Source organism: Amblyomma mixtum, chromosome 6 (assembly GCF_055824585.1).
Source record: "Amblyomma mixtum isolate Tamu chromosome 6, ASM5582458v1, whole genome shotgun sequence".
NCBI lineage: Eukaryota > Metazoa > Arthropoda > Arachnida > Ixodida > Ixodidae > Amblyomma > Amblyomma mixtum.
This window is the reverse complement of record NC_143017.1, coordinates 156,099,649-156,123,455: the sequence shown is the minus strand read 5'-3', so window position 1 is coordinate 156,123,455 and position 23,807 is coordinate 156,099,649. Positions and strand designations below refer to the sequence as shown.

Genomic DNA, 23,807 nt, shown 5'->3' with positions numbered 1-23,807 from the left:
TCGAACGCTCCTTCAGTACAATGAGGAGAGTGAAAACGTGGCTACGCTCAACGATGACAAACGACAGACTGGACGGCCTTTGTATGATGAGTGTGCTCCGAGAGCGTGTAATGAAGCACAGGAATGAATTTATCACCCGTGTCATCACGCAATTCGCCCAGAAAAATCCGAGGCGTCTACAGTTGCTGTTTACTGACTGACTGTCGTTGCGTGTTTGTGAACATATTGTGCTGTGTGCTGGTCATCAATCCGGGTGTGTCGAGAACCTGTATGCAGCAAGACTGAGCACTCTTCTCCACGAAGTGATAGTATCTTTTTGCATTTTTATTAATTTTAATTGTTTCTTCGTTGATAAACTCCAATGTATCTCTCCTAGCCACGCTTTAATTTGCTGTTTGTAATTTTTCTTTCATGTGTGTATTTTACTTATTTATTTTATTTATTTATAAATAAATAAATTTACTCCGCAAATAGTGCCTTTTTGCTACGAACATAACCCCCCCCCCCCCCCTCCGGCGCCAACAGCCAATGGCCCCCCCCCCTGCAAAAAATTCTGCGGACGCCCTTGCTTCCATGTACGTGGTTAGTCGGGCAAGAATTATGTGTTCGAAGGCCTTGCCGAGACAAGATGTCAGAGAAATTGGTCGGATATTGTCTATGTTGATGGGTTTGTGAGGTTTAGGAATAAATATGATTTTTCCATGCTTCCAGGTGGCAGGGAGGGTACCTGACTTCCAGCACTCGTTAAAGTGGGTGACTAGATGAGATATGGAGGCATCGTCAAGGTTTCGGATGGCAGCATTGGTAATTTGATCTTCCCCGGGTGCAGTATTGCGTAATTTCAAAAGGGCTGTCCGAAATTCCGCCTCTGTAATAGGGGCGTCAAGCTGGGGTTGAGGTGGACCCGTGTACTCGGGGTGCTTGCAAGGGTCACCTGGGGTGGTATATGTTGATTTCACCTGCGCGAGGAAGGCGTTCGTGTCCTGCCTGTGGTTATGAGTAAGACGGCGAATGCTAAGGCGTGTCTGGGCTTTAGATTGCGTGGGGTCTAGCATGTGGCGTAAGAGGTGCCAGGCACGGGTTGTTCAGAGATTACCGCGGAGGCTGTCACAAATATGATTTCAGTTAGCTTTGCAAAGAGCGGCACTGTGGTGTTCTATTTGGGTCTGAAGCTGTGCGAGTTTGTGTTTTAGTTTCCTATTGTGTTTTCGAGTTTTCCATCCTTGTGTTATGCGTTCTTGAGCGTGAAGGAGGTGCGCGAGCTTACTGTCAATTACGGGGGTGTCTGGGGTAGTGTCTAGCGTTTGGGTATGTTGGCGAATGTCCTCCTGTAACTGGGTAGTCCAGGTGTCTAGATCGAAGGGTACCTGTGTTGACTGTACATGTTCCTGGTGAAGAGGGGTTTATTGGCAAGTTCGAAGGACTGGCAGCGAAACGATGGCACAGGCTGTTCGAGTAGCAGCGGCACCAGAACAGAACCAAGAGCGAGCTCGAGCTCTCCACGCGCGCGGCCGCCGGAATCGGAGGACGCACAAATCGCTTCGTCGTCGTTGGTGCTGGTGCTCTGCCTTCTTCATTGCAAGTGCCCCGGCGAAAACGCTACCTGCGACCCGCTGTCCTCGGCGATTTTTCACCACTCAGTTGCCAGCGACCTCGACCCACCTCACCGCGAGCAGCTCCTCGCCCTGCTTAACAAGTTCCGCTCATCATTCGACCACCAGACAACTTCCCTGGGCCGCGCGACCACTATCGTCCACCACATCGATACCGGCACTCATGCCCCTCTACGCCAGCGGCCCTATCGTGTGTCGCCTCCGGAGCGCCGCGTCATCGCTGAGCAGGTTGACGACATGCTGCAGCGCGGCGTTATTCAGCCCTCTTCCAGTCCGTGGTCGTCTCCCGTCGTGCTGGTCAAAAAGAAGGATGGCTCGATTCGATTTTGCGTTGACTACCGCCGCCTTAACAAAATTACGCGCAAGGACGTCTATCCGCTACCACGTATTGACGACGCCCTCGACTGTTTGCAAGGAGCCGAGTTCTTCTCTTCCTTGGATCTCCGATCCGGCTATTGGCAGGTGCCCATGGCTGAGTCTGACCGCCCGAAAACCGGTTTCGTCACACCTGACGGCCTTTATGAGTTTACCGTCATGCCATTCGGACTCTGCAACGCTCCCGCTACGTTTGAGAGAATGATGGACAATATCTTGCGTGGACTTAAGTGGAATATTTGCCTATGCTACCTAGACGATGTCGTTTTTTCGCCCGATTTTCCGACTCATCTCACGCGGTTGCACAAGGTACTGACCTGTCTCACCGGCGCCGGTCTCCAACTGAACCTAAAGAAATGCCGATTCGGCGCCCGCCAGCTGACCATACTCGGCCACGTTGTCTCCAAGGGTGGCGTCCTGCCAGATCCAGAGAAGCTACGTGCTGTCACGCATTTTCCCAAGCCGACTTCTGTTAAAGAGCTGCGAAGCTTCGTGGGCTTGTGCTCGTATTTCCGCCGTTTTGTGCGCAACTTCGCCTCTATCATTGCGCCGCTTACAAAGCTTTTGACTGGTCCCACCAAGCTATCTGCTTGGAACTCAACCTGCGACGATGCTTTCAATACGCTCCGTCGTCTTCTGACTTCACCACCGATCCTTCGCCATTACGACCCCAGCGCGCCTACTGAGCTCCACACCGACGCCAGCGGCATCGGCCTCGGGGCAGTCCTTGCGCAGCGTAAACCGGGCTTTTCCGAATACGTTGTTGCTTACGCCAGCCGTGCACTCACCAAAGCGGAAGCCAATTACACTGTTACAGAAAAGGAGTGCCTCGCCATAGTATGGGCGTTAACAAAATTTCGTCCCTACTTATACGGCCGCCCCCTGGACGTTGTTACTGATCACCATGCCCTCTGCTGGTTGGCTACACTGAAAGACCCTTCTGGACGCCTCGGCCGCTGGGCCCTTCGTCTGCAGGAATATGACATTAACGTTGTGTATCGGTCGGGCCGCAAACATTCCGACGCTGACGCCTTGTCGCGCTCACCTTTGCCATCTCCTGCGCCCGTTTTGTCCATATCCGACTCGACGCTGGCCGCTCTCACCGCCACGGACCTCCCTTTCGAACAACGACGAGACCCATGGATTTCTTCGCTCCTCGACCTCCTCAGCGCACCGTCTGCGGCATCGTTCCCTCGGTCACTTCGTCGTCAAGCTTGCCATTTCACAATTCGGGACTCTCTACTGTATCGCCGCAACTATCGCCCGGATGGCCGCAAATGGCTCTTGGTCATCCCTCGCCACCTTCGCTCTGATGTTTGTATGCATCACCATGCCGACCCACAATGTGCACATGCTGGATTGCTGAAAACCTACGAGCGTCTGCGTCAGCGATACTACTGGCGCGGAATGTACACTTTTGTCCGCCGCTATATACGCTCGTGCACTGCCTGTCAGCAGCGGAAATCACCTCCTCGCCTTTCCGCCGGCCCGTTACAGCCTTTGCCTTGCCCAGCCCGTCCCTTCGATCGCGTGGGCATCGACCTGTATGGTCCGCTCCCGTGCACGCCTGCAGGGAATCGCTGGATTATCGTAGCCGTGGACCACCTCACAAGATACGCGGAGACGGCCGCCCTGCCCTTGGCTACTGCTCGCGACGTCGCATCCTTTTTCCTTCATCACTTTGTCCTACGCCACGGGGCCCCTCGGGAACTACTCAGCGATCGCGGCCGCGTTTTCTTATCCGAAGTCGTTCACGAGGTTCTGGATGCGTGCCACACCGTTCATCGCACGACCACCGCCTATCATCCCCAAACGAACGGCCTGACTGAAAGATTCAACCGGACTCTTGGGGACATGCTCGCCATGTATATTTCCTCTGACGCCACTAATTGGGATCAAGTCCTACCATTCGTGACTTATGCTTACAATACTGCTTCCCAGGCCACCACCGGATTTTCCCCTTACTTTCTTTTATACGGCCGTGAACCTTCCTGTCTTCTGGATACTATCCTTCCTTACAACCCCGACAGTTCTGAATGCACCTTTTTCTCCGACGCTGCCCGTCATGCCGAGCAGTGCCGCCAGCTGGCTCGCTCGTTGACATCCGCCACTCAAAGCCTCCGCAAATATGAGACTGACCACGGCAAGCCCACCCATGACTTTCCAACTGACTCGCTCGTCTGGCTGTCTGTGCCGGCTGCATCCAAGTTTGCGGCTAAGTACGTCGGTCCCTACCGTGTCGTGCAGCGCACTTCACCTGTGAACTACACAGTCGAACCGGTCACGCCTTCCTCGGACCACCGCCGTCGCGGCCGCGAAATTGTTCACGTGAGCCGGCTAAAACCGTACTACGACCCCATCGTCACCTGCTCGCCCTGAGTCGCCAGGATGGCTCCCTGTTTTCGCCGGGGCACTTGCAATGAAGAAGGCAGAGCACCAGCACCAACGACGACGAAGCGATTTGTGCGTCCTCCGATTCCGGCGGCCGCGCGCGTGGAGAGCTCGAGCTCGCTCTTGGTTCTGTTCTGGTGCCGCTGCTACTCGAACAGCCTGTGCCATCGTTTCGCTGCCAGTCCTTCGAACTTGCCAATAAACCCCTCTTCACTGGCGAAATTTTCGCAGCTGGTCCCAATTAGTTTGTCTAACGGTAAATTTGCGCTGAGGGCGGCGATAGCTTAGTAACATAGCATAGTGGGCGAGTTGGTATTGCATCTTTAAGGAACGAAACAGCGCAACTAAAACGTGAGGCTGTGACACAGCGATTAGAGATTATTTATATGTGGTTTTCCGATTAAAACAGTCAGTTGTAAGTCAGCGCGTATTCGTGTCTCTTTTTCTTGGTCCTTCGTTTTAGTTGCGCTGTTTCGTTCCTTAAAGATAGCTTAGTGCTATGTGAATTAGGTGGTGGTCGCTGCCTAGTGTGGTTTGCGTTCTTTCCCACTGCAGGTGTGCCACATTTCTTCCAAGCGTGAGATCTGGGCTGGTATCTGTAGCAACACTGTTACCAACCCGCGTAGGCAGGCTAAAATCATTATAGATGGACAAGTGGAGCACCATCATTCCATTGCAGAGAACTGTGCCCCTGTGGTTTGTGCGCCGATAGCCCCAGTCCACGTGTGCGCAGTTGAAGTCACCGGCAATGAGTAGGGGATTTGATCCAGCCAATTGCGTCACGGATTTGAGGAGCGGAGGGAGTAGATTAGCTGGCTGTCGTGGTAGAAGATGGCAGTTAAGAACGAACAAGGGAGATTGTGCAGGGGTTGGAGGTAAAATTTCGATGAAGGTGTGAGTGATATGTGTGGTAATTGTGTGTTCCATGTAATGCAAAGAGTTGCAGACGTATGTGACCACCCGAGGAAGATCAGTAGAGTCCGAGGGGATAAGAGCGTATCCGGGAAGTTGTTTGCAAACATTTGCGTCCTGAATTGCGATGATGTCTGGTGGGGATGAGGAAGTAGCGATAATTTGCAGCAGAGGATCACGCTTACGCCGAAAGCCCCTGCGGTTCCATTCAATAATATGTAAAGAATTATGGTCCGTCGGAGGAGCCATGCTGTAGCGTGGAGGGGCGAAGGAGGGGTGTGTGGGGTGGCACTGTGGGAGGAGAGGCCGGTGAGAGGCTAGGAACAAGGTGAAGTAAACGCTCCTCTATCTTGGCCATGATGCTAGTTATGACAGTATCCATTAAACGGGTAATGGTAGTTTCAATCAAAATTTGGCACTGTGCAGTGACCTGTGCAGTAATTCGCTCTGCGAGCCTAGCTTCTAAATTTTTGGCGAAGTCCTGAAATTTTGCTTCCAAGTCTATGGGTTGTGCTGGCGTCTCATCAGGCCTCCTCTTTTTCGAAGGAGGTTCGATAGGTGGTGAGGAGGGTGGACAGGATGGGGATGGAGGATTTGGGGGTACAGCGGGGTACAGCGGGGGTGGAGGTAGAGATGGCTGCCTTGAGCTGCCTTACCTCTTCCCGCAGAGCAGTCACTTCGTGGTCCTGGGAGGTCAGCGTATGAGTCCTGGCGGCCTTGGAGGCCCACGTAGAGGTAGTGGGAAGGGTCGTGTGCAGCGGGGGAAAGTCCTTCTTGCTAAAGGGGTTTGTTTTCTGCGGCAGCGGGCTGCGTTGTTTCGGAGTAGTATGTCTTGCCTTGCATGAGCCGGTACCCGTGAGGTTCTCGCCCCCACACAGAATGCAGATCGGGATGCAGGAAGGAACAGCTTGCGGGTCATGCTTGTCCCCGCACCGCGTGCGGAGACCAGTCTTGGGGTGGGGGCAGACGTCATATCTGTGGCCCGGTCGGCGACAGTTGGTGCAGGCATCTGAACTGCCCTTGTACGCCGTGCATCTATAAACCACGCTCATGTAGCGTATGGTATGAGGGACTGGTCCATGCGCAAAAGTGATTAATAAGGGTGGAGGTGGAATATACAGGTTGGCCGAGAGCGGCGGTGGTTCGTTTGTAGTTTTGGATTGTTGCTGTTGGGTGGTGCTTCTGAGGGGGCACAGCTAGCTTCGTCCCTGCGTCTTTGGATACGATTTCGCCTTCGCTTTCTCGTTCCGCTGTTGCATGGACTTCTGTAGTCGGATAAAACTCAAGAACGAAGCGGCTTTCCCCCGTCAAAGGACCCCCTTTCAAGACAATGGCGGCGGTCGATTCTCATGACCCTGCTAGGGTGACAAAGCAAAGAACGGCGCCACAATGCAGAGAGGGGTCTATCTCCGACTATAGAGGAAAGAGATTAGCCCCTTTCCACTACCACTCTCTGCTCTTTCACGCCAGAAGGGTCATGAGAATCGACCGACGCCACTGGCTGGAAGGGGGTCCTTTGACGGGGGAAAGCCGCTGCGTTAAGTGAAGGGTAGGGTTATGTGGATGGGTGGTCTTCTAGAAGGTTAAGGTGGGTTGGGGTGAAGTGGAGGGAGGGGGGGGGGTGGATCGAGGGTGCCGGTAAGTGGATGGGCATCCCTCTAGCGGTAGGGGTGTGCGCACCCCCACCGCGGTGGTCGTGGAGGTGAATGATGGAGGCACCGAGGCTTCACACGGATAACGACAGCATTTTCGCCAAATGCCACAGTTACTGCTACATTCTGTTTTGGCTTACAGTATCTCTGCGTACATAACGGGAGTTCTGTCCGGCCAGGAGCAAAGAGAAAATATTCAATCGCCCTATTTAACCAAGACTTCAAAATCTAGGTCTGAAATAATTATTTTTACCGGATTTGTAGCCACACTGAAATACAGAGAGCTGTACAGTCAGCTTCGGAAGGGCCGCAGATGTCTATGTATCGCGACGGTTTATGACCGTGATCGCATCGGTGGACTTAAGTCAGTGCGACCCGCCCGTTGATGGCGAGCATCCGTGGCGCCGTCGACCCCATATTTATTGAGACTTACACCTTTGTCACACACGTGGTGCTCGATGTTTGCTGGTGGCTGGGCACGCAAATCGTGAGCCAACGGTGCAAAATCAGCCTCGTTACAAGGGAACGAGTGCAAGATGTGCATCACCTTGACTAAGGCAAACATAAAGAACCACTCCTCCAGTCTTCATATATATAGACCAGCCCCGCTCTTAACGTTGGCCAAAGTCGCGATTCAGCAGTACTCCTGGGACGACTAAGATGCTCCAAATGTGCGACTCCTCAACTCGAACTTAGGCCAGCACGTATGCGTCGTTTTCCGAGGTGACCTCACGGCTTCCGCGTCTGAAGTATACCCCCTGTGTCAAAAGTAAAAGCAGGGAGTGTCGTTCTAAATCTCGTAGTGAGGCACTCATAGCATGAGTGAACTTCCTAAATTTTAGAGTTAGAGCAAACCCCTTGGAGTGTTTGCTTTTGATAAAGGCTGTACATATGTCAGGTGTTTCTCACTGTTTTGAAAATATCTTAATCGCAATTGATAAAGAGGCAGGTTCAAGAAATATGCCGCGGTCATTAACTGAAATGACTTTTTCCATACTTTCCCGAGTACTCTTCCCGCTCTGTACGGGAAGTTCGCATTGGAAATTTTGTACAGTCTAGCTCACTTATCACGAAATGACGGTCGCGTGGATTGCATTCGTTGCATGTGAGATTCTTAGTAAGTCGACTTTTCGTTTTACAGCCAGAAATACGAAGATGGACCAAAATTGTACGTGTTTGTTTCTTATCTAAGTTCGATATGCGCGTCGGCTTCTTGGAAGGACGCCATATCACGGTACTTCCCAAGCTCTGCAGAGCGGTTGTTCTACGAACGTTTCTCGCCGAGGCCAGGCAGCAAGCTACTTTAAGAACGCGATTTAAGCAATCGCGGTTGAAGGTTTGGTTTGGTTTATGGGGTTTAACGTAGTGACTCAGGCTACGAGACGCCGTAGTGTAGGGCTCCGGAAATTTCTACCACCTGGGGTTCTTTAACGTGCACTGACATCGCACAGAACATGGGCCTCTAGAATTTCGCCTCCATCGAAATTCGACTGCCGCGGCAGGGATCGAACCCGCGTCTTTCGTGTCAGGCGGTTAAAGTGTTCACGGCAACCGGTGGCAGGTCGGCCTCCTCGTCGTCAGATTCTTGGCAGTTGGGGAGTGCTCACACTTCACGTACGATGGCTTCGTCAGTGTATCATTTTGCTATGCCGGCGTCATGACGCGCATCTCACGAAGTCATCTCAGGCGAAATCATGTCCAACCACCAGCGTATCTACAACGCGTTGTTACAGATCTACATGGGTCTAATCACGTGGATGTTCAATAGCGTCTGCAGTCGTTTTTTTTTTTTTCATTATCCAGGTTTTGCGGAAGCAATTTCCGATGCACTACGCCGTCAGGCCTATACGCACTGCCTTAATCATTGTCACAGCGGCGAACAAAGATATCCGAACCGGAACGTCGCCATGTGGTGTGTCAATCGCTATCAGCATGCGCTGTATGTAGCGTCGATGCTAGGACATATTGGGCGCGTAAATGACGCTTATGTCCAGAGGCTGAATCGTGCACTTAGCATTTGGTTGAGAGAAGAGCATTTTCAGCGCCGTCAGAGAGCGTAACACGTGGTGCGTAACAAATTTGTCAAGCACAAGCAGGAGCTCCTTTTTTTTTTTTGCTACGTCATGGTTGAACTAAACAAGCCACTCGACGAGAAAATCGTGCATCGCTTTATGAAGCGGTTGCACGCTCCTCGAATAACAACACAATGTGAGGCATCGTGCAGGCATTTGTGATCGGCTCGTAGCGTACGAAAGCGCACCTCCCAAAGTATCCCAGTTTGCTAAACTTTCCCACAACAAAGGACAGCCGCCGCTTGCAGCCGTTCATCCGCCTGCACAGAAGCCCGTTAACGTGAAAGTTTGCGACCAACGCAGGCGTCACATTTCAGGGTATTCGTTTTTGACGGCAGCATTTTGTAAAATTGCGGCGTTTTGTCGGCACTGCTCTGCCTTTTTTATTGTATTTTTAAGTCTCCACAGTCTTTCCGAGGGCGGGTGTGACGGGGGCTCGGAGGTGCTCTTCAAACTTCGCGTTCACCGGACGCGGGTTTTCCGACTGCGGGACAGAATTTGCGGAGCCTCTTCGTTCTAGCCGTGTTACGCCGCCACTGTTCGTTGTATCTGAGACACAGTCCCATTGCCCTAATGCATATGTTGACGGCAGCACCAGCCTCGTTCGTAATAGGCTCGCGTTCGCTTTAACGGTGAGTGTTATAAGTGGGCTCGACTGTATTTTCGTGTTTTACTACGACAGGATGATTTGACTCATTGGTTGGTCATGCGTCTCCTATAGATAATGATGGTACTGCAGCCTTGCCGCATTTTCAGCCATCCTTGATTGTGCCGAAGCGTTTTTGTGAAACTAAAACCCACACAAACAAAGATGCTTTGTGGGTGGGCGGGTGATGGAAAATTACAGAAAAATTACGGCCCAAGCACGTGGCTTATCGAAAGGCGCCGTTCGTTGCTAATCTGCTTCATTTTCTGGCTTCTTTTCGAGCTTAGACTAAATAAATAGCGGATCTTAAAAGCTAATCAACTTCCGAATATTTATTGTGTTTTATTTTTTGAGTACAGGAAAGGAAGCGCTTTGTCAAATGCAAAAACCGCGCGCTCGATCTGACATTCGCATGGGGCGCCACACAGCGGAATCAACGCGTGGTAGTGCGACGTCGCGGAAACCATGGCGGAAACACTCGCTTGTAGACACTGTTTTAATTAAGCTCTCATCTTTCATCCTTCGTTCCATTACACGCTCTCGCCGCTCTCGCGGATCTCGCGCGCTCGCAGTTTTTCACGTTCCATCATTCCCCAGAACTCATCCGGCTCTACCGGTCTGCTGCGCGTGTTAGCGTTCGGTTGCGAGGTTGCGTGAGCAAGCGGACGTTCGAGGTAAAGCCGTCCTGCTCCGTGTTTTTACACAAGGGAAGTAAGATCTAATGTTCCTGGCTATTACTTCTTTTCTCTGCAGGTATTCCTCAGTGAACTTACGTAGTACTTTGTTCGAAGATGGCAGCAGGAGCTACACCAGTAAAGGTGGTTGTTGAATACTGGTGAGTGCCGTCCAACGTTTGTTCGTGTTCTTTTTCATACCGAAGCGCAAGCGGGCCCCTAAAATTAACTTGCTGTTCGGCTGAGTTGATTGGTACCCGGAAACAGGAATAATAGTTGCTCACGGAATGTTTCGGTGGTCGTAATTTTTGTGCGTTTACATGAAGTTCTGCAAAATGCAGCGGCTCGGCTCGCGCGACCTTGTGCCTCAAGCGAAACGGTTTGATGCCGGCGGCTCGGATCCTATTGCTATGTAATTCATGCGACCTTGTGCATCAAGAGAAACGGGTTGATGCTGGCGTCATGTAGCACGTTATCAGACGCTTATGAGACGTGTTTCAGCTTTGTTTTCTAACTTCCGGCGATTCACTACGCCGCTTGAGGAAAACAGGCGTACTAAGTGGCGAGAACAAGGAAAAAGGACGTCGTGTATGCTATGTCTCTTTTCGTACGTGTTCATATCTTGGCACTATTCTTGTTGCTGTTCCATGTGCTGGCATGTTTCCAGTGCCTCTAATGGCTGAGGGTACAGATGCCCTCGTTTTCTTAGTCATTGACTCTCCTGAACAGGCGCACGTTGCTAGATTTCTGCAGAACCTGCTAAAAGAAACCTGCTAAAAGAAACCTGCTGCCCTGCCTAATGCTGGGCACGTTTCCAACACCTCTAATAATTTGAGAATAGAGATACCCTCGTTTTCTTAGTCATGGATTGCGCTGGACAAGGACCGGTACTTCATTGAGAATATCTTGCTGTGCACCTCTAGTACTGCATTGATTTCTAGTCCTACATTACTTTAAATCTGACTACACTTATCATAAAGGATGGGAAATGTAACCCTACAGCAGAGGAAGCTGCGCTTTACACAGTGGGGTGGCCTGTTGTCAATATTATAGCCTGTGACGTCTGAAATTTTGGTTAGAGACTCTCTCTAGCTCGCATAAACGAAGGGGTTCACTGGATGTAGAATACTTACCTGAAAACTGCAGTAAAAAATAGCACAAATTTTTGTGTTCATGGTAAAGAAGTGTTGGCTCTTGATCAGTTTGTTTTAATGTCCTAGCTTGCAGAATATATGTTTTCATTCTGTGCACATTTTGAATGTTTTTCGCTGGAATGTGGGCTGAAATCTGAAATTTTTGAAGTATTGATGAAGTAAGTAGAACGTGTTGTCATGCTAGTTGGTTCAATACTTCAGACATGGCAGTTGCGCGAAACACACACACATAAGACAGGTTATGGGGCGCTCGTCCCGTAACCTGTCTTATGTGTGTGTTTCGCGCAACTGCCATGTCTGAAGTATTGATGAAGTGCCATGTTAGTATTATGAGTGAACAAGCAAAACGCAGTCTTCATTGCTCTGTCTTGGAGAAACTGTAAATGGAGGTGTCAGCATAAAGTCTACAAACCATCGACCGCATGACAAGAACAGTGCTACTGTGCTGAACAGATGTGATGGTGTCCACACCAGTGCATGGCTCACAAGATGAACCTATGTTCTGTTTGGTTTGGTTTAGTTTTGTTATGGGGTTTAACGCCCCAAAGCAACTCAGGCTATGAGGGACACCATAGTGGAGGGCTCTAGATAATTTCAACCACCTGGGATTCTTTAATGTGCACTGCAATCCTACAGCACACGGACCACTAGCATTTTGCCTCTACCGAAATGCGACCGCTGTGGGCGGGATCAAACCCGTGTCTTTCAGGTTAGCAGTCGAGCACTGGCAGTCACCTGCTGAGCATGGCGGCAGATGAACCTATGTCTCTCGTTCGTTTAGATTCATGCCCCAGAATACCAACATGTGATGGCTACCTTCCCTTTTCTATGTCTTTATGATTTGTGTTTGCTGCGGCCATATTCAGGGACTTTGCTTTTTGGGTGCATACTTTCAGCCTGCACCGTTTGGTCAAAACATTGGAACCATATGCCGAGAAAGAGGTCTGCGGGCAAGCAGATATCACATGCAAAATTTTAATGGTTGTAAATTGCAGATCATGATGTCAATGACACTCTCATTACTGCTGCCACGCATTTGACAAACCTGCAGAAATGTTCCAGGCCAAGCTCTGCCACAAAGTGTGCAAGAAAACAGATAGTATCCATTTCTTCTGATGTAACACGCTATCAGAAATGCTTTCACATGGCTGGACACCTTTCATTTTGGTGAGGTACTGCGCTGCGTGTCATGCCATGTGAAAATGCAAGTTTCGCTGAAAGTTGCCATGCGAGAATTTCTGGCCCCCGGCAAGAATCTCTCTCTGTTCTCACTTCTGTACTTTACCTTCTTTCAGACCCATTGTTTTTCGTTTGTTATCTCTCTTCTTACTGTGGAAAAAAGGTGGTAGCAAGTGATGGGGAAGATTTTTATATGCCATAGCAACGCGGTACCAAAATTTGGTGGCTACCTATCCTTTTCTTTGCCTTTATTGTTCTGATTTATGTGTAATAGGTTCATATTCAGGGATGATTGCTTTTTGGGGCATACTTTCAGCTTGCGCCGTTTGGTCAAAACAGTGCCCACGTATGCACCAGAACCTTGGTGCATACGCATTTCTGCAGTTTGTCTTCATCAAAAATAGCTGCCGCAACTAGGAACGAACCTGCAAATTCATGTGAAGTGGCCTGTGAGCTGTAATCATTATGGTGTGTGTTGCCTTGTGAGGGTGCTCTAGCATAAGTGCTAGTTTTTCTCAAGTCACATGAGCATTCACAGATAAGTCAATCACACTGCTAAATACTAGGGCCCGTGTGGCCAGAAATCTTATTGCATTTGCTAAGGGAAGGTGGATTTATTGTCATCTTAATCATATATATGTATTAAAAATAAGTATTTAATTTTTAGAACTAGCCTGTTCAACCATGTCATTTTATGTTTTGGCTTTTTTTGATAAGTCTTTGGAATAGATTGGAAAAAGGCATCTTAAGCACTATGTCATATGGTTTGTAACATCCCTATGAAATCAGCATTAAGTTTTAAGCTCTAGCGAGGTGACCATAATATTTTTACAGTGTTTTGTGGAGTCCATGTTGTGTGGTTCATTGCACTAAAGTGCCCTGATATAATCTTTCTTGGTTGTGGCTGGTTTACAATTAGGTTCTATCTTTTACTTTCTAGGACCCTTGTCATCTGCGTAATTTTTCACCAGTACTTGTATATTGTCACCTTTAAATATGCACTGTTTTTCATTTAATGTCTGTTTCCTCATTTCTTTTCCAGTGGTGGATGAGGCTACGCCCCCAGGTTTGAGGAGCTGAAACGGCAGATCCTCGCCAAGTTGCCAAATGCCACCGTGATTGGCAATGTGGGGCGTAAATGTACGTATGCTGCTAAACTGTCTGTTGATATTTTGTGTGCCCTCACCAGATGAGAGTATGAAGCTACTATTCTAGAAAGTTTAGTTCGAATGGCTCTCTCTTCCCAGTCCCGTCTGGCCATTACCTCAATAGTTATTTTTCAATATATAGATTCAGCTTACGCCTGCTTGAATGCAGGCCATGTCCTTTCACTAGCAACTGGAATGTTTTTAGGAGGTTTCTGCAGCACCAAGAAAACTAGCATTTCGTCTTGTAAACATGGGAAGGCTGGGAAACTGGTGCTGCCAATGTTTATTTCATGATGCCATTGTCTTGCATGAAAGCTGTTAAGCTTGGAATGTTGGTCTCATCTGCCCTGTTATCCTCGGTTGTTTTTTCTCCATGCAAACTGTTTTCTGCACGCTGGTGTGTTGGTCGTACGTCAAGCTCCAACTTGTCTATTTTGAAGGGGAAGTGTTGAGGAATTGTGTAATGTTTCCTTCCCAACTTAAACTTCGGCATGGTCTCCACAGAGCCACTATTTTACACAGCTGACGGTTGCTTCTCGCTTTGTGTTTTCTATCAGTGTACACAAAGGGCACTAAAAATGAGAGATCGGCATGGAAGTAGTATGTAGGAAACAAAAGGGAAAAAACTTTGGGCGCATTTGCATTTACAGGTGTCCACAAAAGTTTTCGGAACACAAAAACTACAAAAAGGCATATTTCTAGGGTTTCCTGAGAAAGCAGCGAAGAGCTGAGGAGGCGTTTTGCACTTCCCTGAATGACGTGCATAGTGAAACTCTTAAAACAATGTTTATCATTGTCTTAGAGCAAAATTAATACCTGGTCTCGCCGCAAAAAAACGAAGAAATTCAGCTTTTTAGTGGATTTTGCAGTCCGAGAACTTCTGTGAGCACCCATACTTGCATTGCACTGTCAGCGACATGAATACTGGTGACATCATATGAAGGCAAGTGTGAGTGCACGTCTTTTAGGCAGAAGCTACTTGTCAACTTCTTTTTGTCTGTAGTTAAGCTGTTGCATTGATGTTGGCAAGCTTTCAGTTGAGTGTGCATGTTGAACTTGAGCTGCTTTTAGTGCCATGTCCTTGCATTCATTGAAATGATTCTATAGTACCAGCTCACTTACAAGCTTTGGCATTGTCTGAGGGCGTGCTGACTGTGATGCATCTTTCTTGCAGCATCCTTTGAAGTGGAGATCAATGGTGTCAAGGTGTATTCCAAGCTTGAAAAGGGTGCCTTTCCGGACTTCACAGAGGTAAGTTAAAATTGCATTCATGTTCACTTTGAGGGCTGCAGGCCTTGAATGCTCCATTTGTCGATTCTGCTGTGACTTTACAGGGTCTGTTCTGAAAGTAGTAGGACTGGTTTTTTCCTGGGCGAACAGGCGGACGAGAGGTGGTCTGCGCGTGCAGGATCGTTGAAGGGGGATATTGGGAATGCTGGGGAAAATGGGCAGTCGGCTCTCGGCCGTTGAAGAGAGGAGGTCGCTTGTACTGTGAACCCCTGTCGAAACGTCTCGTCATGCAGAATCGTCGAGCGTTTACTGGATCAGCGATACGCGATCAAATTTTGAGTAAATCTTGGTAAAACAGGCAAAGAGACTCAGGTGACGCTTCCATGGGTAGATCAAATGTTTGAGTGGCACAAGCTGTTCCGAGAAGGTAAGGAAAGAGTGGAGGAAGACGACCGCTCCAGACGCCCTTCGACCAGCAAGACCAACGAAAATGTGTAGCGAGTGAAACATTTACCTAACAGTGATCGTAGAATGAGTATCAGAATGATTGCTGATAACTTGAGCATTCCTCAAAGCCAAGTTTTTGAGATCGTGACTGAAAACTTATCCATGAGGAAAGCGTGCGCGAAGTTGGTGCCGGGAGTGTTGTCAGAGGAGCAAAAGGCCAACCGGTAGGATCTTCTTCATCATGTGAATGAGGACCCCGATTTTTTGCCCAGCACAAGGCGGCAACGCTGCCTCGCCACCCCTACAGCCTCGACTTGGCCCCGCCAGACTTTTTTCTATTCCCGAGAATAAAATCGACGCTCGAGGGGAAACATCACGGATCGGTAGAGGTGGTTCAACAGGCCGTGACGAGGGAGCTAAACAGCATTCCGGTCCAGGCGTTCCTGGAGGCGTACGAAAACTGTAAAACTCATTAGCAGCAGTGAGTAGGTGCGGAAGGGTGCTACCTTGAAAAATTGTAATCGTTTGTACTATTCTCTTGAGTAAATTTTGTTTAAAAAAATGAGTCCTACTACTTTCAGAACAGACCATGTATTTCCGAGATGCTCCCTCTCCTCATGGCATTGCTTGTAGATTGGTTGGCACCAGTTGTACTGTCTTGCTGTGCCTTTTGAGTGAGGAATGCTTATTATTTCCATTGTTAGTGGTTTCAGGCGGGGGATCTACATAAGTCCATCAAAAGTCAGTGCAATGTGTAATCCCTTCAGGCATAGATTATGATCCAGGGATGGGAAATTTTTTTTTACATTTTCTTATTTTTATGAGGATTGTGCTAAGGTTGAGTAGGACATGTTGCCAGGCTAGTTCGTGCTATTTTTCAGACATGATAAAGTTGTGCAAAAAAAAACAAGCACAAGACGTTACAGGACAAATGGAACACTGACAACCAAAATCCCTTTTCCAAGCATTTCGCCCCGAAGAGCCAAGCACCAGGGGGGGGAATCTTGTACCCATTAAAAAACCCATGGGTGCTTAGTGGCGCTGGGGATCGAGCCCAGCACCTCCCGAATGCGAGTTAGATGCTCTACCACGAGGCCACCGGTTCAGCAAAATTTTCCTTGGGCAAAATAATTTGCCTAAGCATGCAATATAATTTGTCTGAGCATTGCCTGGCCGGAAAAATGTGTCGGCCACGTCTGAATATGATTCTATGCGAGAGCCGTGATACTACCGCGCAGGAACTGATGGAAGTGCGCTTTTTAAAGAAAGGAATGCACGATTGCAACGACTTTTCAGTTGTGCGTCAGAAGAGTAGGTTGCATTCCTGAATACGACTCGGCAAGATACTGCCTTGTTGTCTGCAAAGTGTTACCTGTTATCTGGCTCGATTTAGATATTTTTCCTTCAAATTAGCTTCAAATATGTGCTCACGAACTTTCAGTAAAATAAATTGTCAGTGTTGCTCTTCTCCTATACCCTGCCTTGTGAGTGTTTTTTTTGCACAACTTTACCATGTCTTAAGGTGGCAAGGCTTTATAAAAAATTCCTAACTTCCCAGTTGATTAACTCTGCAGTTTCTGCCAGGTCCTCATGCTTGCACATCTGTGACTCAACACTGTCTTTAAGGCCTTGGTCATACTTTTTTTTTTTTACTCATTTGCTGCCCTAATAAGTCACTGTGTAAATAAATCTCTACATTTTAGACGATTTTTAAGTTCTTAGGATAGCAAAACTAGCAAACAAAAACACATTCATTGGAACCGTACTAAGGCTTCTATGAAACACTGAGGCATTCATCATAACAGAATTTTCTGCGCATTTTGCGTGCCTGGCTTGGTACGGACTTGTGCGGCTTGTCCGTAGATGGTTTCAAGTGCATAGAATCTCGATGCAGTGATCACGGTTGATACAAATTCCAGAATGACACGAATTCACAGAATTCCATGGCCAAAATGCATTGCATGCAGCATCCAGAGTTTTTGCCATTTCGAACACTCTTGCGCAGCACTGCAGACAATGCAAATGCACGAGCCGCGACTGCACCGTCGTGCACTAAGCACACATCACTGGCACTGCAATGCCAGTCACTCAGTACACACCGCAAGCATTGAGCGGTGATGCGTAGCTGTAAATAAATTCCATCAGCCGTCAGCGGTCTGCATGAGTGAATTTCCCCTGCTTTCACGTACGGATTTTGTTCGTGTTGCATGATACGAATGTTTTTCTCAGCCCCTTGAGATATGTATAGTCAGGATTCTGCTGTATAAACGTCGGCTATTTGTAGCACAATACCGTATTTTCCGGTGTATAAGACGCACCCTTGTATAAGACGCACCTGCCATATATGCAAGCTGTCACTGAAAAAGTTTGTATATAAGACGCACCCGTATATAAGACACACCCCAGTCTACCCAGTTAGGCTAGTGAGGCTTAATTAAACACGCTTGCGCGACTATCGCGAAATGCACCGTAGCTGTGAGCAATTCTTAAGCAACGCTAAGTGATCGAAAAAGGCAACACTCACGCCATACCCGTCCACGTTTTAGCAAAAAAGAAAGAAAAAACGATACAGCTCCCCATATGTCCATAACAACATTTTATTTCTACTTGAAACCTTCGAAGTCTTCATCTTCAGATGCGCTATCAAAAGGTTCACCCATTTCTGGAAGCAACTCGGCTGAAACATGCACTACGTACACGGAGCCAAAAAAGTTGCAAAGGCTGACTAAAAAAGAACGCCGGCTTGTCTTGACAATGGCGAGAAGCGCGATTGTCACCATCTTTTGGCGCTTCTCATTACTTTTGCTTGAGGCCTCCGAAACAGCCGCGCATTTGTGATCCCGAAAGTCGTCATCCCCGCTGTTTCATGATAAAGATCACCTAGAATGTCGCGCACGGCGGTCCCGGTATTGAAGTATTACCCGTGTTACAACCGCATTATTGGTAGTGATATATTTTAGGTGAAAAAAGCTTGAGCATGAACCGGAGTAATCGATGAACTCGCAAAAAAAAAAGATGAAAAATTCGCATATAAGACGCACCCTTGTATAGGACGCACCAGCAAGATTTTCGAAAAAAAGCCGCGTCTTATACACCGGAAAATACGGTACCTCCCAGCAGTAACCAAAACCAAACAAGTCTGATGCCATGAACATTTTCATCCTGAGATGTCTCTACATTAGATTGTCAGTCACACTTCCTATTGAATACACTTGTATTGTGAGTAGAGGCCGGATTTTTAGGCACTAAAAACCACGTTTTAGGCGCCATAAATAGGCGGCTAAAATTACATTTTAGGCACCTAACGGAGAAAAATAGGCACTATAAACTTTATCAAAAGTGCACACAGTTCCGAACTTCAGCGCGTAATATCTGCCATAAAATAAAACAAAAACACAGCAGGAATGATTTGGAACCTTAAGCAAGGTGCGAACATTAGAAGCCGTTTTTTTTTAAGGCTGTCGCGCAACTTTTCGTACAATACAAATGCTTCAGCAGAGCAAAAGGGACGGTTACCAACCCTTTTCAAACACTTTGGTATACCTCGAAACAAACAATTCGCTTGTCGTGTACAAAAGTAGAACCAATGAACACCTTAACAGGAGGCCATGTATTTAGAAATAAACATTGTTTGAGTCATTTACTCTATGGTTTGAGTGCACGAATGCGTTTTCCTATGCACGCACGACTGCCAGCTGTCTAGTGTGGCCTGCTCCAACAAGATTACCGCCAAATGCCATTTGATGAAGATGGCATGCGGTTGGGGCACAAGGAACGAAAATAAGGCAGGTTACCCAGGTGTAAATTTTAATCAGTTAAGCTGTTTCCAGCAGGTTTATGAAACATTTTACAGTTGGTTTCAATTGGAACCAACTGGGAATTATTTGGACGAACCTATAACTTACTCCGTATACTTTCCGAAATGTGGTGCCATCTGGTAGACTACCACTTTAACAGCCAGTCATCAACAAGCTGCCACGATAAAATGGCAGAAAATAGGAAAAAGGTTGCTTCGATATTTTCGGCTGACGTGGTTGGTATTGTGTGCGCAGCCGGCGTAGGTGCAGTGTTCACCACAGCCAACTGACGAGGTCATCTAATGTTGCCACATGTGTGTTTTACTCAAAGCCGAGATGGATTCGAAAGCAAACAGAATCTGAAAGCAAAATCACAGCGCATTTCAGGCCCCTTTTCTGTAAAATAGGGCATTTTTAGGCACCGACGTCGGAAATAGGCATTTATAGGCACTATAAAAAGAGTATTAAACATATTGTGAACACCTAATTCGTGCTCATATGTAAAAATGGTGCGCCTACGAAGCTTTGAAAAAAATAGGCATTTGCCTAAAATCCGGTCTCTAATTATGAGCTAGAAAGAATTAGTCAAAAATAACTGCCACAAACCATGGGCATATTTACTCTGAAATAACTTAGGTTGCTGTGTCATGCAATAATTTACTCTAACTTGCTACTCTTAGCTATAAAATAGAGTGCATATTTTTTATTTTTGTAGTGCAAGGTGCTTTTGTCTTCACCCATACAGTGGAGCTGTGCTGTAATGTTTTGTTTTCAGTGATGGCAACAAAAGCCATATTGGCACAGCAGAAGCTTTGAAAAGTAGTGAGAGATTGAAAGAAATGCTGGTTGGAGTGAGCCCTGTGTCTTACCAAACAGTGACGCTTGTTTCTTGGGGCCTTACCTTGCAGTATATACTTCGATTGAAAAATGTAAGTTAGGTGGTATTGCTGGTCAAAAGATGTGGTTCGTGTCATGGCCATGATTTTGGTAGGGCACAGATTGCCCAAAGGTCTCACACAAGAGTCTCATCGTACAGTTTCAGTTGATAGTCAAGAACCTTCTGCATTCTCGATCGCAATCCGACTCAAAAGAGTTTGGCCAGTGCTTTACAGCAAAGTAGATTGTCTTCAAGTGGTTTCATTCTCTCACTCCATGCATCTATGGTGCTACTGCTATCACCAATGGTTTTGCATCTATGGACATTTGGCCTGCAAGGCTAACATAAAATAAGTTAGAGAGCAATGTGTTTATTTTTTTGTGAATATAGCAATCTCTCTCGAAATCACTTTCATTGTTCTGGATACACTGTAATAATACTGTCTCACTTTTTAGCAAGCAATTGTCTGGCTTTTGTTTGACCAGCAGAGTTCAGTTGATATTCTGCTTGCTGCAGTGTTATTGCTGCCAGGCTATAATTTATTTCTGTAAAGCATGGCATATTTCTAAGTTAATTAGTGTTTCAGTGGCTGTGCTGCTGTCTTTGTATCTGTCAGCTTTTAGCAGGGAATGCCCAAAAGCATGCCCTGCTGCCTCTTAAGTGTTTTCGAAATGCACTGCTCCATTGGACGTTGGAGCCACCAGTGGTAGCAATGCTCAAGCGGCCATATGTTCAGTAGACTATCAGTTCAAACTATCTTTGAGACTATCACTTGTACCCCTGTGACACGAGTGTAACTCCCTTATTTGCCATCCATATGTGTGTGGGGCTAGTTACTCTGCATGGATTGTCTGTTCTGCAAACTTATCCTTGGAAATTTATTAGGCGAGGGCCATGTTGGCAAAGCATTTAGTATGTTTTTTCTTGAGAGGTGATCTTTTTGAGTGCTCTTACTTTTTGGTGGGCCAGCATCCGCTCATGGATTTCATACTACTTTGGACAACCACCGACATTTCTTTCCGGTACTCTTTCTCCTGCTGACTCCTGCTATATCTGTTGCATTCAGTAGTATGCCCACTGTAGTTCCAAGCATTTATGTACAAAATAACCTTCAAAAAAAATTTTTGGGACACCTACATCACTATGCAAGGGTAATGGGGTACAAAAGTGGCAGCTGTGGTGTCTCATTACAAAGTGAAGCCATGCTTGTACCAAGCTAGGCAGCTGCACTTGATCATGATGAAGCACAAATAATGGCACCAACACGTAATGATCATCCACACGCAAGAGAAGAGAAGCACCATTCCAAGTGCAAAGTTTGTTTATTTTCTGCTCTTCTAACAAATGTTGGTAAATGACTTGTGGTTGCTAAACTATACTGAGAGCAGTCTTGCTCATGTTAGAGAAGTAGTAGCCAATTGCAATTACATTTACTTCATCTGAGGTGGTGGAGAGGAGAAGCATTTTATACAGTGTAACTGATTTCAGTGGTCAATTACTGCATCCATAAAGAGAAATTACAAATGAGGCTTCGATTTCTATTAATTACTTTTCTTCCCACTTTTATTAGCATAAGAGGGATATACTCAGGCTAGTTTGAGCCAGTGCAGCTTTCTTGAGCTGTTGCCTGTTGAAAATTCATATGCCGTTAATTTTTGGCATCAGTTGTTTTTCTAAGTTTTTCTCGATATTTTTCCACATTTCCTTGCGAAAACATTGGCAGTGACATTAAAGGTTCCCTCGGTGTGTGTACTGAAGGGAAGGGTGGAGTTTTAACATACAAGGACCTTGCGCACCGGCTTGTTATGCAAAGCTTCACGCTTTGTTGTTTGAGTTCACTGAACGTGACATTCTGTTGTGCTGTCGTGAAGAAATGCCACGGAACACGAGGCTAGTGAGATGCATGCTGCTCGGGTTTTTGTGTCCAAATATCTTTGCAAGCACGGCTTTTCTGCAGCCCAACCATTGTCTCACTATCGTGGAGGAATATTCTGCGCAAGTACTTGCGTTTGCAGAGTTTAGGTTTTCGAAGTAATACAGGCGGTTGCAACTTGTTTTTCTAAATTGATTGCTAGTAAGTGATTACTGAAAAAATAAATGGTTACCTGAAAACAATACGCCTTGCAAAACGTGTTTAGTGCATTACAAAATTTGTAGAAAATAATTTATTAGAAGTAATCAGTTACTTGTAACTGGTTACAAGCAACTCAGACCGAGAGTGGCCCATGTTGTATATGTTCAGAAGCAGGTATCATATTATTACTGTGAAGCAGGTATCATATTATACTGTGATCAGAAGCAGGTATCATATTAACAGCTGTCACCCTACTAATCTGTCTTTTATGTTGGTGGCGTTGGTGTAAATATACAGGCGAGATTAGCCTTACAGAGGCCTGTCAGCAATTACCTTTTATTTGCGGCAATGCTTGTGCTGATTCCCCATATTAGAGTTATATTTGTGTCACTGAGTGTAGTGTGAACATTTTTGTGCTCTTTAGCCTAGATGTATTTTAGCTGTTGTCATCACAATCAGTTGCACATGAATGTGTTATCAACTTATGGCACTGTGGAGCTCAAGCAGCACTTTACCGTGTGGGGCGCACTCAGCTATAGCTGCATGATGCTCACCAGTCTGACAGGGATACTTACTGTTCATTCTCTGCTTAGGTCAAATGCCATTGCTTGTGGCCATGTGATTCTTTGAAATTGGCACTGCACGCCACTCATCTATTTGTCGATGCGAAGCCTTGTCCACTGCTCTGTTTGCTCTGCCAATTAGGTTATCAATCGAGTTCTGGAAGCCAGCCAAGGGAAAGCTGTGCAGCAGGTTACTGGTGTGCAGAAATGACCTCAGGCGAAGTAGGCCCTTTCTGGGCCTACCACATGCCCCTTGGCTTTGCTCTCTTGCATGTCGTGAGTGCCCAGCAGCATGCTTCCGTCTTGCTCTTTCTTTTTGCATGGTGCATGCCTCTTTGCTTTTTGTTTGCATGTCCTTTCTCATTGTTGTCTGTGTCGCTCTCCCCATATGCTGGTGCCTTCTTCTTACTCGCTAATTTGCGGTGCTATTAATTACACTAATACTAGCAAATTTGACAAGATTACGAACTGAAGCAGCTTAATTGACAGGCAGGATGCATTGACGGCTGGTGTCTTGTTTACGACTGCAAATATGTTTACAGAATCTCAAATGGCCTGAAGTACCTTTTGTGCCTTTTCCTGCATAGCTTTCTGTTCCTCGCCTTTACTCGTGGCTTCTGTTGTGTCAGTGTGGCTCTTGTTTCCCCAAAAATGGATTTGCCTTTGTTGGCCTGTCTGCCTGTACAAAAAGAGGAAAGGGAGTTTCCGTGAACTCCCCCTTTTGCAGCCTGCGCTTGAATTTAGCTTGCAAAGGCCTTTTTTGTGCTGGTTGCTTTGTAGGCATAACTTCTCTTCACTCACGTCGTGTTTAGCTTAAAGCCTCATACAGAGCACACGATAGTACGAGAAATAAAATTACACTATCTGTACCTCAGGGAGCATGTGACTACAGGTTGTGATGTTCTCCTGAAGGTTCAGCCTTTCATAGGGTTGGGTATGTTCCAGTGGCACTCAGCTGTTGACATACGCTGTAGCTTTCCTACAAACTTATAGCCCATACTGT

At 47.1% G+C, this 23,807-nt stretch overlaps 1 long non-coding RNA gene across 3 annotated transcripts in view; it reads left to right on the top strand.

The window, feature by feature from the left end:
- The first annotated feature begins 10,132 nt into the window (after positions 1–10,132).
- The window catches only part of LOC149340909 (uncharacterized), a 55,919-nt gene continuing 42,244 nt past the window's right edge, over positions 10,133–23,807 (top strand). The window contains exons 1-5 of one of the 3 annotated variants that reach the window (XR_016283665.1): positions 10,133–10,335; positions 10,415–10,496; positions 13,711–13,808; positions 14,991–15,067; positions 22,947–23,080. This is a non-coding gene — a long non-coding RNA (uncharacterized LOC149340909). The remainder of the gene's footprint in view (positions 10,336–10,414; positions 10,497–13,710; positions 13,809–14,990; positions 15,068–22,946; positions 23,081–23,807) is intronic. The other 2 variants (XR_016283669.1, XR_016283670.1) reach the window with 2 other exon arrangements.